The sequence below is a fragment of the Coregonus lavaretus genome, assembly GCF_964263955.1.
Source record: "Coregonus lavaretus genome assembly, chromosome: 4".
Taxonomy (NCBI): domain Eukaryota; kingdom Metazoa; phylum Chordata; class Actinopteri; order Salmoniformes; family Salmonidae; genus Coregonus; species Coregonus lavaretus.
The window spans coordinates 54,794,476-54,809,045 of NC_139991.1; positions in this window are offsets into that span (position 1 = coordinate 54,794,476).

Consider the following 14,570-nt stretch of genomic DNA (forward strand, 5'->3'; position numbering starts at 1 on the left):
CTTAGTGAATAGTGACTATAAAACTCCAGATATTATTGACTCAAGACTAAAGAAATGTGAGGCAGACACTCAGGAAGCAGACACTCACACACACAATGCATGCCATGAGGATTGAAACAAACCGTTGTCTTGGTAGCCAGATTTTCCAGCATTAAAACCTCTTAGATGTAAAGTCCCCTATTTTGGGGACCTGCGTGGTTCTGGTACCGGTTCCAACTGACATTTTCGCTTATAAATCGTTATGTGGACACCATACTGTAGATCGAAATGGCTTGCATTGAACGGTAGCCTTAATTCTCACAGACACAGGATTATGTCTCTTCTGCCTGTGTGACGCAGGATGTGAAATCTGACACAATTTGAAGCTGGGATGTCCCTCCTACCATTTAATTAGCTCTTTCAACTGTCCATCAACTCCTGGCTGAACCCTACGTTACAGCCACTAACGGATATGCCTGGAATCCTAACATCATAACTCAGCAGGAGAATGTGATTTCGTCACTTTAGCACATTCAGAGATCGATTTATAGCCAGTAATCTAAAATAATTATAGATTTTAAACAAAAAACACTTTCTGTTTGTCATAGACTGACAAGATGAATGTGAGATGAAAGGCTCGTTCCTAACGAGTTCAGGAAGCAAAGCTAGAGCTCTGCGAGAAATTCACAGCGATGGAGGCAGACGTTTTGATCAAGAGAGACATTTAGAAAATATGCACATTTTCTCTAACACTAATTATATACTGAACAAAAATATAAACACAACATGCAACAATTTCAAAGATTTTACTCAGTTACAGTTCATATAAGAAAATATGCCAATAAAAATAAATTAATTAGGCTCTAATCTACGGATTTCACATGACTGGGAATACAGATATGCATCTGTTGGTCACAGATAAGTTTGAAAAAAGGTATCAGAAAACACGTCAGTATCTGGTGTGACCACAATTTTCCTCATGCAGCACGACACATCTCCTTCACAGAGTTGATCAGGCTGTTGATTGTGGCCTGTGGAATGTTGTCCCACTCTTCTTCAATGACTGTGCGAAGTTGCTGGATATTGGCGGGAACTGGAACACGCTGTCGTGCACGTCGATCCAGAGCATCCCAAAAATGCTCAATGGGTGACATGTCTGGTGAGTATGCAGGCCATGGAAGAACTGGGACATTTTTAGCTTCCAGGAATTGGGTACATATCCTTGTGACATGGGGCCGGCATTAACATGCTGAAACATGAGGTGATGGTGGCGGATGAATGGCACGACAATAGAGCCCCACAGTGGAGGTGTCATAATACCCATAAAACCTAGCGGTCAAACAGGGAAATGGTTCCAGTCGTTTCACCACCATTCATTTTTCCCAAAGGGAATTTTAGAAACGCTTAAAATAAGGGCTGTGTTTGATGTAGGCTTACTCTGGCATGACGTTTTGATAACCATGTACAGTTGAAGTCGGAAGTTTACATACACCTTAGCCAAATACATTTAAACTCAGTTTTTCACAATTCCTGACATTTAATCCTAGTTAACATTCCCTGTTTTAGGTCAGTTAGGATCACCACTTTATTTTAAGAATGTGAAATGTCAGAATAATAGTAGAGAGAATTATTTATTTCAGCTTTTATTTCTTTCATCACATTCCCAGTGGGTCAGAAGTTTACATACACACAATTAGTATTTGGTAGCATTGCCTTTAAATTATTTAACTTGGGTCAAACGTTTTGGGTAGCCTTCCACAAGATTCCCACAATAAGCTGGGAGAATTTTGGCCCATTTCTCCTGACAGAGCTGGTGTAACTGAGTCAGGTTTGTAGGCCTCCTTGCTCACACACGCTTTTTCAGTTCTGCCCACACATTTTCTGTAGCATTGAGGTCAGGGCTTTGTGATGGCCACTCCAATACCTTGACTTTGTTGTCCTTAAGACATTTTGCCACAACTTTGAAAGTATGCTTGGGGTCATTGACGATTTGGAAGACCCATTTGCGACCAAGCTTTAACTTCATGACTGATGTCTTGAGATGTTGCTTCAATATATCCACATCATTTTCCTTCCTCATGATGCCATCTATTTTGTGAAGTGCACCAGTCCCTCCTGCAGCAAAGCACCCCCACAGCATGATGCTGCCACCCCCGTGCTTCATGGTTGGGATGGTGTTCTTCGTCTTGCAAGACACACCCTTTTTCCTCCAAACATAACGATGGTCATTATGGCAAAACAGTTATATTTTTGTTTAATCAGACCAGAGGACATTTCTCCAAAAAGTACGATCTTTGTCCCCATGTGCAGTTGCAAACCGTAGTCTGGCTTTTTTATGGCGGTTTTGGAGCAGTGGCTTCTTCCTTGCTGAGCGGCCTTTCGGGTTATGTCGATATAGGACTCGTTTTACTGTGGATATAGATACTATAGTATCTGAAGATTATGCCTTTGTTAAATGTTTTTCATGAAGAAATGGAATGTTGGTTATGTTAGTATCAAAAGGCAATGTTTAGTATAATGTCACATATAATAGACAGGAAGTGTGTTGTAAACTGGTGATTGGCCAGAGGAGGGAGTTTCATTGTTTATAAATAGGGGGGTTAGGCGAGGAAGACGTCAGAACGGCCATGGCAATCGGGGGAGCCGTTCTCCGGGTGTCATGTCACCTGTCATTTATGCTGTAACCTCGTGATTTTAATAAAAGCCTCTAACACGATGCAGCATAAAACGGACTCTTTGTTGACAGCAATAATGACCACCATTCATCAGATACGACATAATGGCGCCCAACGTGGGGCTGGGTTTGCGTCTCTTCCTTGTTTCAGTCAATCGCCAGGCTAACCTGCTCTGAAGCATGGCCAAAAGGGTGAGTGTGTTCTTACCGCTTCGGAGTTTGTTAGATTGGATATGACTTGTGTACACTGGAGAGATGTACCATATGACCTTGCCTCGGTGGCGTTATTGCGGTCGACTGGAGTCTGCTAAAATGTTATTTCATTGGTAACGGGTGGCAATGAGAAATTTAGAGGAAAAAACATGATAAGTTTATATTTCATTGGTAACGATAGGCAATGATAAGTTTATATTTCATTGGTAACGATAGGCAATGATAAGTTTATATTTCATTGGTAACAATAGGCAATGATAAGTTTATATTTCATTGGTAACGATAGGCAATGATAAGTTTATATTTCATTGGTAACGATAGGCAATGATAAGTTTATATTTCATTGGTAACGATAGGCAATGATAAGTTTATATTTCATTGGTAACGATAGGCAATGATAAGTTTATATTTCATTGGTAACGATAGGCAATGATAAGTTTATATTTCATTGGTAACAGTAGGCAATGAGAAATTTATGTTTTAAGGGAAGCGCAGGATATGTCTTTGTGTAATAGGCCGCAGTTAGCTAGAGGCTAAGGCTAATTCTCAATGCTAAAGTGTGAATCATGCTACATTGTACCTCGTGGCTAAGGCTAATTCTGAATGCTAAATGTGTTTCGTGCTACATGCTAACGTATCCTTAGAGACGCCATTGCGATGGATTCAAGCCTCTTAAACTTGTTTGTATGTGGGGGGAACTGAAAGTTCTACGCAAATGTGAGCTCTGTTATGTGTAATTGTGTGAGTATAAGGTATAAAATAGTGACGCTGTAGCGTAATGCTATCGTGCTATGGTATGGTAAGCATGGGCTTAGGTGGATGTGCGCATGTGCATGATTTTACGGGGTTAAAACTACGACATGAGGTCGCGCTGAGCCTACAAACCAAAATGGTGGGTTAAGGTCATAGGTCCCATTTGGCGTTACCCTGCAAGGGGGAAATGGACACAGACAAAAGAGGAGAGATTTTAACATGAGTATTCTAGTTTAAACGGCGATGGTTAAAGATGAAACTTGTTTTGTGACCTATTGAATTTATACATTAAATATATGTTGGCGAAGTATAATGAATTGAATTAAATGACGGATTAAAATAAAATAAAAATGTTTTTGAGCGATCTATTTAGTTCTGATTTTAGTCTTAGAGTGAATAATGGGTGAACGAAGGAATATTGAATATGGTTGAAATAACTCAGGGATTGCATTGACTACTAAAATGTGATTCTGTGTCTTTGTTTTTCTGTCATATGAGTGGAGCAATACGATACGATACGACAGGAGAGAGAGGGGGGCTAACGTGTGCGTGACGTGACGTGACAAGGTGTGACGAGGCAGAGTCAGACGAGAGGATCAGATATCAGGCTAGTTCACAAAATCATCTTTTACAAAATATGTGATGTTATGACAATTTTACATAGGCTTGGCAAATGATTCATTAAAATGTGCATTTTGGAGTCTCTGTGCATCACTGGGCTGGATTACAGTTCGGTTGGAAATCAGGTACTGACATTATTTGGCAATTAAGATACTTGGGTGCATATTAAACAATGGAATTTATATAAAAATCAAAGGGTTGTAAGGTTAGAAGGCTTTGTTTTTGGGTTTGCTTTGAAGTTGACTAACTTACTTGCATTTGATGGGTTGTGGTAAGATAGCCAACACTGATAAATTGGTGACATAGAATATAGAAATAAAGAATTGGTTTTAAATTATTCATAATTTTTAATTGATTTTTTAATTGGTTTTTTATTTTTAATTAAAGGGTTTTTGAATAAGGCATTTAATTGAATTTTTGAATATTCATATTTTATTTAATTAGATTTTTTGGGGAGGGAAAAAAAAAAAAAAATTTTTTTTTTTTTTTTTTGTGGTTGTTAGGGTTATATTAATAATTTAAGGGGGGAAGCCATAGGCTATACAGTCTAAAATAAAATAATTCACGATAAAGGAATATAAAAGGGTTTTTACAATGGGGAGAAAGGACAGCAAGGCTAGATGAAGGTGATTACACCGATTGATATAGGGGAAAAATAGTAATCCTTTAACTAAAGTAGTGTTAGAAAGTAGTGTTAGGAAGACTAATGGCAGAAGTTAGTACACCTTTCTCACATACGGATTCAGCAAAAAGACACCCACCTTACGAGAAGAAAAAGTACAGCTTAGGGATGTTTATCCTCAGCTTTCAGTGATCATCCAGCAGGGTGATTATGGCATCAGAGATGAAGACGAATAATAGATAGAGGACAAGCAGAAACGACGATGAAGATGAATCCAGAACTCCAGAAGAAAGAAAATGTGATGTATGGAAGAGAAGAGTGAGGTTGAAGAAGATGAGGATGATGATGAAGAGGTTATGGGTGGATATGACTCTGTGATCAGAAGGAAGTTGGCAAGAGAGAAACGAAGAAGGATACACGAGATTTGATCTCTGATGAAAGTTGAACGAAGAAGGAGACAAGAGATTCGAGTTCTGATGAAGAAAGCGATGAAGATTTGGAGATTAAGGGTGCTTTATGTTCAAGAGGATTTTATCCTACAATGACTGGCAAAGAAGAAATAGGAGATATAGACCGAGGCGTATCAGGCCTGGAGGAAGCGACGACTTTGGGAGAGGTAAGAGAGCTAGAGGAACAGCTCGAGACGCTGAAGATACAGAAGAGGAGAAACTGCTGAGAGGATCCCAAGAATTGGAGAAGAACAAAGAAGAAAAAGAAGGAGGAAGATTTCAGCTACACTTTCAGCAACTTTCAGAAGACTGTTATAATTGTGGACAGATTGGTACTTTACCTGTGATGAAAATGAGTCGGGAGAAAACAACAGAGGGAGATGAAGGAGCAAGTGAAGATCACCTGTTAGTGTCTAGAAGATCCGGAAGGGGGGTGCATTGCTGAGGGAATCGATTAGAGAAGAAGAGAAAATAGCTAACAATTGAAGTTAGGGAATCAATGGAGCTCTGCTATAAAAATCAAAGAGAAATCAAAATAGACATACTAATATTAGAAGAAACTGTTATGGCAGTGTTGGGAAGAGATGCATTGTTTAAATTGAATTGTACAATAAGATGTACACTAGACGACTGGGTTTTTGGGAATCTGGGAATCATTTGCTTAAAAAGATAATATCATAGGAAGGATGATAATCTATTGTTCTGTCTATTAGACAATCTGTCTGGAAAAATAAAGTTAAAAGGGGTGACTATTATTCTGGGTTACATTCTTACACTAAGGGATTTCAGGCTAGGCTAAAAGGTGTTTAGTCGTTTTGCCAAGTCTGTTTGTAATGAGTCAGAAGCAGGTGGGGAACTTTCCCAATCACATATTCTAAACATTTGGTGGTAAGGGATTTTGTGGAAAATCAGGGGGAAAAGTTGTAAATGTTATGAGAGAAAAGATTAGATTAAAATAAGTTAGGAGTAGATTAGGGTTGAAGGAACTCTGAGACAGTAAGCTAAGTTTCAAAGTTAGTAGTAAGACAGAGAGAGAACAGTGAGGAAGGACATTTTAAAGTTTAGTGGGAAGATATGGTAGGAGTTTAGATCGGTTAGGAGCAGATGCATTGAGAAAGTATGTGTTGCTGAATGATAAGAGAAGATTGAGGGTGATTGAGTATCTATATTTACAGTTTCCAGCAGGAAGATCAAGGTAATTATAGGTGTATTTTGTGTAATCAAAGGTTTGAAAGTCAGGGATTTAGAGAAAGGACTGAGATTTGGGGAAAAAGTGACACTAGTGGTGATAGATGGAAGTACAAGCAAAGACAATTTTTTTCTTTGGGGAAAACTAGGAGTAACTAAGGACATTAACACTTCAGTTTATTAGAACAACAGGGAGAAGCAATTTAACTCTTTCAACATTGATAGTTATTAAAGCCATAAATATATCGCATTTGATTGTAAGGGAACCAATACAGTACCAATTTTAGGGGAAAGAATACTTATTAGGGTTAGGATGGGGACGTTCCTCCCATATGGAGAGATAATTATGGAGAATAAGTATTGTTATCAGGACCAGGAGTAGAAGCTGTTGCACCTAGTCAAAGGAGGGATAGTTTGTACAACGATATGAAGTGGAAGAGGTTAGGAGTGACTGTTCACTTATTTGGCGTAATGTTACAGAGAAAGGTCAGGGAGAATATATGTATGCTTATCTAGTGCAAGCATTAGAAGTTGTTTCGGTTAAGAATTATTGGTTAAAAGGCTATGTAATTCGTAAAGTGACGCTTATAATGGAAGATTTGAGGTCTGTCGAAGCTTCCGCAGTCACCGAGGGAGTTCAGGAAGAGTAGATTATAGTAGTCACTCCAACAGTAGATAATACACAGAGGATAATGGGAACTGTTGCACTAGAAGTGATTAAGGTTAATACATCAACTACTTTAATGGTAACTTTGGAAGGGATTAGTGATACGATGGCAATAGCAAAGGAGGGAGTATGACATCGACAACAACTTTTCTGAAATTAAATGGGGAATTTTAGACTCATGGGTTATGTTACGGATGGAGAGTGCTGTCAATGATAGTACGAATGGGGTTAAAATAGGAGAACAGATAGTAGTAGAGAGAATATAGATTCATCATGGAGGACAGGATGAGATCTTTGATTTTGATGACAGACAAGGAGAGGTATCTGATCAGTACCGCTTGTTCTTCTGTTGTGGAAATTAGAGATAGATTAACTCATTCTGTAAGATCAGTGAGGAATCTTGAGGGTCCATGTCTGTTGAGAATTCCAGCACCAAACATGTTAGACGGTCGCGCGGCCTCTATCAGGTATGGGTCAGTCTTATGCTTTGTCATGACTGTGGTATTGGCAACAGTCATTGACAGATAAAATAATGTCGTTGTCAGAACAGTGGTTTAAGCCTAGGTTTAATTGTTCTTGGTTAAATGAATTACCCTATGGGAATTGTTAAATGGGAAAGGAAAATTAGGTAACAACGGAACCCTGAAGTATTCAGGTGAAACATTGAGGGCTAAAAGTTATTTTTGTTCTAATAAAACATATGAGGTAAAGGGTATGTTTATGGGAATATCAGATTGTGATGATTATAGGATGACTTTGGATAAGCATGACCTTAAGGGTAGTAATGAGAAATATGTTACTTTTTATGTACCAGGTAGTAGGAACAGCAGGACTTTGAGGGTTAAAATATTAGCTTTTGCCTGACAATGTGACTATGGAGAATTTTAGAGATATTTGGTGGGTTTGTGATGATAAAATATATATTCTTACATTATGGATGGAAAGGATTTTGTTACATGTCAACGTTGAAGCTTCCATATGAGGTTTTACCATTATAAGAGGGATAGCACCGGACACAGCTAAATCTAGGGTTAAAAGGGTGACATGGCGACATGTCATAGTCTTCAAGCCTATCATTGAAGGATAAGTCTAAGGGAGAAGGGGGGACTTTATTCATGGTATGGTGTAACATTTGGGAAGATCATAGTGATAAATATTAGTTATACTTTCAGATAATATCACTGGGGTTAAATAAGGGATGCATTTGGAAGACTTGGTTGCAAGATCAGTTAGGCCCAGTAGGGGCAGTGATGGGTCAGATTTTAGTTTCAGCTTTGATAACACTGTGTGATGTTTGTAATTTGTTACTGACCTTTGAGAAAGCTATGATATTGAGATAGGTTGGAGAGTGATTCCTGGAGACAACACTCAGATGTCGGTGTTGACTGTTCCTGATCTGGAGGAAGATGGATGGACTACTGATGGATAAATATCATTTTTTTATGAGTTGATTATTTTTCAAAAAAAAAAATTTCAATATTGGGGTGATGTTGGTATGATTTATGAATCAAAGGGGGGAATAGGTTTATGTGATTCATGCATCATTTATATATCAGTTTATATTCTTAGTTGATATTCATCTTTAATTTGAAAGTGTTTGTTTTGCAAAAGATACTGTTTGGTCGTTTTCTTTTCATTCCAGAAGCATTTGGGAGAACATGTGGAGATTGAAATACTCAAACAAAGACAATATGAAGGGACAATATGACTGGAGGAGATGAAACAAGGAGGGTGTGGCTGATTCCATCATCAACAGTCCATTGGAAGTCAAGACTACAGGGAGATGAAGTGTAGTGGACTACATTCCAGTGTCTGCAATGAAATATAGACATGTGTAATACATAATTGTGTAATAGTCTCAGGTATTAATTTTTGTAGAATGATGTTTGATGTTATTGAATACATGTGAGGATCTTAGATGTTTTTGTTTATTTCGGTGAATGTTTAGGGACAGAGAGGCTAGGAAGGGAGAGATTCATTGTACGATTCGATGGGTTGACCAGCCGTACAATGGATGTTATTGGATAGGATTTTGTTTGCAGGGGCTTACATGTGTATTTAGTTGCATCATACTTTCAAATGCATTTACATGAGTTATGAGGTTATCTGGAGTACCGAATGGTGGTTGCCTGGGGCAGAGGGACCGTGAGAGAATTTTACTGTCTTGATTGATGGATGGATATCTGAAAAGATGGCTGCCGGACAGTTTTTCGCTCTTACACTCCATAGAGATTTCTTCATGTTTCATAGTAATGTATTCACACTTCATAAAGATAGTAATGTATTCACACTTCATAAACAGTTATTCATATTTCATAGAAAGGTATTTACACTCTAGAGGAGAATGTTTTTTAGTTTAATGTTAAAGATACTCAATAAGATAAATGGTTACTAGTCATAATCCTATTCTGGTTGTTTTCGAGACGTTTAGTTCGTCTCGAAGGGGGGAATATAGTATCTGAAGATTATGCCTTTGTTAAATGTTTTTCATGAAGAAATGGAATGTTGGTTATGTTAGTATCAAAAGGCAATGTTTAGTATAATGTCACATATAATAGACAGGAAGTGTGTTGTAAACTGGTGATTGGCCAGAGGAGGGAGTTTCATTGTTTATAAATAGGGGGGTTAGGCGAGGAAGACGTCAGAACGGCCATGGCAATCGGGGGAGCCGTTCTCCGGGTGTCATGTCACCTGTCATTTATGCTGTAACCTCGTGATTTTAATAAAAGCCTCTAACACGATGCAGCATAAAACGGACTCTTTGTTGACAGCAATAATGACCACCATTCATCAGATACGACAATACTTTTGTACCTGTTTCCTCCATTATCTTCACAAGGTCCTTTGCTGTTGTTCTGGGATTGATTTGCACTTTTCGCACCAAAGTACATTCATCTCTAGGAGACAGAACGCGTCTCCTTCCTGAGCGGTATGATGGCTGCGTGGTCCCATGGTGTTTATACTTGCGTACTATTGTTTGTACAGATGAACGTGGTACCTTCAGGCGTTTGGAAATTGCTCCCAAGGATGAACCAGACTTGTGGAGGTCTACAATTTTTTTTCTGAGGTCTTGGCTGATTTCTTTTCATTTTCCCATGATGTCAAGCAAAGAGGCACTGACTTTGAAGGTAGGCCTTGAAATACATCCACAGGTACACCTCCAATTGACTCAAATTATGTAAATTAGCCTATCAGAAGCTTCTAAAGCCATGACATCATTTTCTGGAATTGTCCAAGCTGTTTAAAGGCACAGTCAATTTAGTGTATGTAAACTTCTGACCCACTGTAATGGTGATACAGTGAATTATAAGAAAAATAATCTGTCTGTAAACAATTGTTGGAAAAATTACTTATGTCATGCACAAAGTAGATGTCCTAACCAACTTGCCAAAACTATAGTTTGTTAACAAGAAATTTGTGGAGTGGTTGAAAAACGAGTTTTAATGACTCCAACCTAAGTGTATGTAAACTTCCGACTTCAATTGTAAATCTCTCTCGAACAAGGTGACTTTTATCAATATATTCGGCTTTATTTACTCTCAGATTCGTAAATGCTAATTAGCATAATGTAAGACTACAAATCCCTGCAAGCTCCTGCACATCATCTCTAGCTGACACCTTTGCTAACAGGTATTGTGTCAATTTAAAAGCTGCACAAGACAGGTCACAGAAGTGTCAATTTAAAGAAAATAGATAATTTATTAATTACAAAATTAGCTAACATTAGATAGTTAATCCAGAGATTCTTACCTTTGCCTCAATTCGGCAGTCTCGTCCATATCATCATGGCATTTGTAGTTCTTTATGATAGCCACATTAGCAGCTAATTAGCGTTTAATTAATGGGGGGGTAAATACAGGCGAATATATTGATAAAAGTAATCTTGTCCTAGAGAGATTTACACGGTTATCAAAACATCACGCCAGGGTAAGCCTACACGAAACACAGCCCTTATTTTAAGTGTTTCTAAAATCCTCTATGGGAAAAATGTATGGTGCAAAAATGATTGGAACCATTTCCTTGTTTGACCGCTAGGTTTTATGGGTATTATGACTCATACTGTGGTACTCTATGGGCCTCAGGATCTCGTCACGGTATCTCTGTGCATTCAAATTGCCATTGCTAGAATTCTATTGTGTTTGTTGTCCATAGCTTATGCCTGCCCATACCGTAACCCCACCGCCACCATGGGGCACTCTGTTCACAACATTGACATCAGTTGTGAGGCCGGTTGGACGTAATGCCAAATTATCTAAGACAACGTTGGAGGTGGCTTATGGTAGAGAAATTAACATTACATTCTCTGGCAACAGCTGTGATGGATATTCCTGCAGTCAGTATGCCAATTGCACGCTCCCTTAAAACTTGAGACATCTGTGGCATTGTGTTGTGTGACAAAACTGCACATTTTAGAGTGGCCTTTTATTGTCCCCAGCAATAGGTTCACCTGTGTAATGATCATGCTGTTTAATCAGCTTCTTCATATGCCACACCTGTCAGGTGGATGGATTATCTCTTGGCAAAGGAGAAATAATCACTAACAGGGATGTAAACAAATTTGGGGACAAATTTGGGAGAAATAAGCTTTTTGTGTGTACGGATTTTACATGGGACCAACACTTCACATGTTTTTGTTCAGTGTACAACTATGTATTTTACATTTATAAGGAAGGTGAAATCTTATAGTTAGTCGTTTTATTTTACATTTTAGTCATTTAGCAGATGCTATTATCCTGAGCGACTTACAGTCCATTTCTGCTTAGAGCAGCAATATTTTTCTCCATGCCACACTGGTGCTAATGAACTGGCATGGCAAGGTGGGGGTGGTGGGTGGTGCCACCCAGAGAGCAGCAGTGCCCACAGGCCCAGGTAGGGAGATGGGCACGCTGCATTGGGTACCACACGTTTCATTTAGCCAGCTTTCTTAATGAGTCTGGTATGGAACCCTGTGCTGTGGAGGAGCATGGAGGATTCTAGCTGGGGTGGGGTTGGGGTGGGGGAGAGACTGCCTTACCCATTTCATGGGGAACTGAAGCAGCACAAGGAGGAAGGAATAAGGCTGTTGCGGTGACCATATTACCAGCAGTCATGAGTAGTCTCCTCGTCTGACCATGTGTTCTCGCATACCCCGAGAGCATCTGGTCAGAGGGGTGGTGGCACAGGAATCCTCATCTCTCCCAAGTGGACATTCTCAATTTTTCCCCTAACCCATCTGTCTATCTCCTCATTTGAATTCCATGCTGTCACAGTCACTAGCCCATTTAAGCTTAATATCCTTGTCATCTATCGCCCTCCAGGTTCCCTTGGAGAGTTCATCAATGAGCTTGACGCCTTGATAAGTTCCTTTCCTGAGGATGGCTCACCCCTCACAGTTTTGGGGGATTTCAACCTCCCTACATCTACATTTGACTCATTTCTCTCTGCCTCCTTCTTTCCACTCCTCTCCTCTTTTGACCTCACCCTCTCACCGTCCCCCCCTACTCACAAGGCAGGCAATACGCTTGACCTCATCTTTACTAGATGCTGCTCTTCTACTAATCTCACTGCAACTCCCCTCCATGTCTCCGACCACTACTTTGTATCCTTTTCTCTCTCGCTCTCCTCCAACACTACTCACTCTGCCCCTACACAGATGGTAATGCGCCGCCGCAACCTTCGCTCTCTCTCTCCCACTACTCTCTCCTCTTCCATCCTATAATCTCTTCCCTCTGCTCAATCCTTCTCCCTCCAATCTCCTGATTCTGCCTCCTCAACCCTCCTCTCCTGCCTTTCTAAATCCTTTGACTCTCTGTGTCCCCTATCCTCCCGGCCGGCTCGGTCCTCCCCTCCAGCTCCGTGGCTTGATGACTCATTGCGAGCTCACAGAACAGAGCTCCGGGCAGCTGAGCGGAAATGGAAGAAAACTAGACTCCCTGCGGACCTGGCATCTTTTCACTCCCTCCTCTCTACATTTTCTTCATCTGTTTCTGCTGCTAAGGCCACTTTCTACCACTCTAAATTCCAAGCATCTGCCTCTAACCCTAGGAAGCTCTTTGCCACCTTCTCCTCCCTGCTGAATCCTCCTCGAACCCCCCCCCCCCCCCCTCCTCCCTCTCTGTGGATGACTTCGTCAACCACTTTGAAAAGAAGGTTGACGACATCCGATCCTCGTTTGTTAAGTCTAATGACACTGCTGGTCCTGCTCACACTGCCCTACCCTATGCTTTGACTTCTTTCTCCCCTCTCTCTCCAGATAGAATCTCGCGACTTGTGACTGCAGGCCGCCCAACAACCTGCCCGCTTGACCCCATCCCCTCCTCTCTTCTCCAGACCATCTCCGGTGACCTTCTCCCCTACCTCACCTCGCTGATCAACTCATCCTTGACCGCTGGCTATGTCCCTTCCGTCTTCAAGAGAGCGAGAGTTGCACCCCTTCTCAAAAAACCAACACTCGATTCCTCTGATGTCAACAACTACAGACCAGTATCCCTTCTCTCTTTTCTTTCCAAAACTATTGAGCGTGCCGTCTCTAGCCAACTCTCTTGCTATCTCTCTCAGAATGACCTTCTTGATCCAAACCAGTCAGGTTTCAGGACTGGTCATTCAACTGAGACTGCTCTTCTCTGTGTCACGGAGGCTCTCCACACTGCTAAAGCTAACTCTCTCTCCTCTGCTCTTGTCCTTCTAGACCTGTCTGCTGCCTTTGATACTGTGAACCATCAGATCCTCCTCTCCACCCTCTACGAGCTGGGCATCTCCGGCGCGGCTCACTCTTGGATTGCGTCCTACCTGACCGGTCGCTCCTACCAAGTGGCGTGGCGAGAAGCTGTCTCCGCACCACGTGCTCTCACCACTGGTGTCCCCCAGGGCTCAGTTCTAGGCCCTCTCCTATTCTCGCTATACACCAAGTCACTTGGCTCTGTCATATCCTCACATGGCCTCTCCTATCATTGCTACGCTGACGATACACAACTAATCTTCTCCTTTCCCCCTTTTGATAACCAGGTGGCGAATCGCATCTCTGCATGTCTGGCAGACATATCAGTATGGATGACGGATCACCACCTCAAGCTGAACCTTGGCAAGACGGAGCTGCTCTTCCTCCCGGGGAAGGACTGCCCGTTCCATGATCTCGCCATCACGGTTGACAACTCCGTTGTGTCCTCCTCCCAGAGTGCGAAGAGCCTTGGCGTGACCCTGGACAACACCCTGTCGTTCTCCGCTAACATCAAGGCGGTGACCCGATCCTGCAGGTTCATGCTCTACAACATTCGGAGAGTACGACCCTGCCTTACACAGGAAGCGGCACAGGTCCTAATCCAGGCACTTGTCATCTCCCGTCTGGATTACTGCAACTCGCTGTTGGCTGGGCTCCCTGCCTGTGCCATTAAACCCCTACAACTCATCCAGAATGCCGCAGCCCGT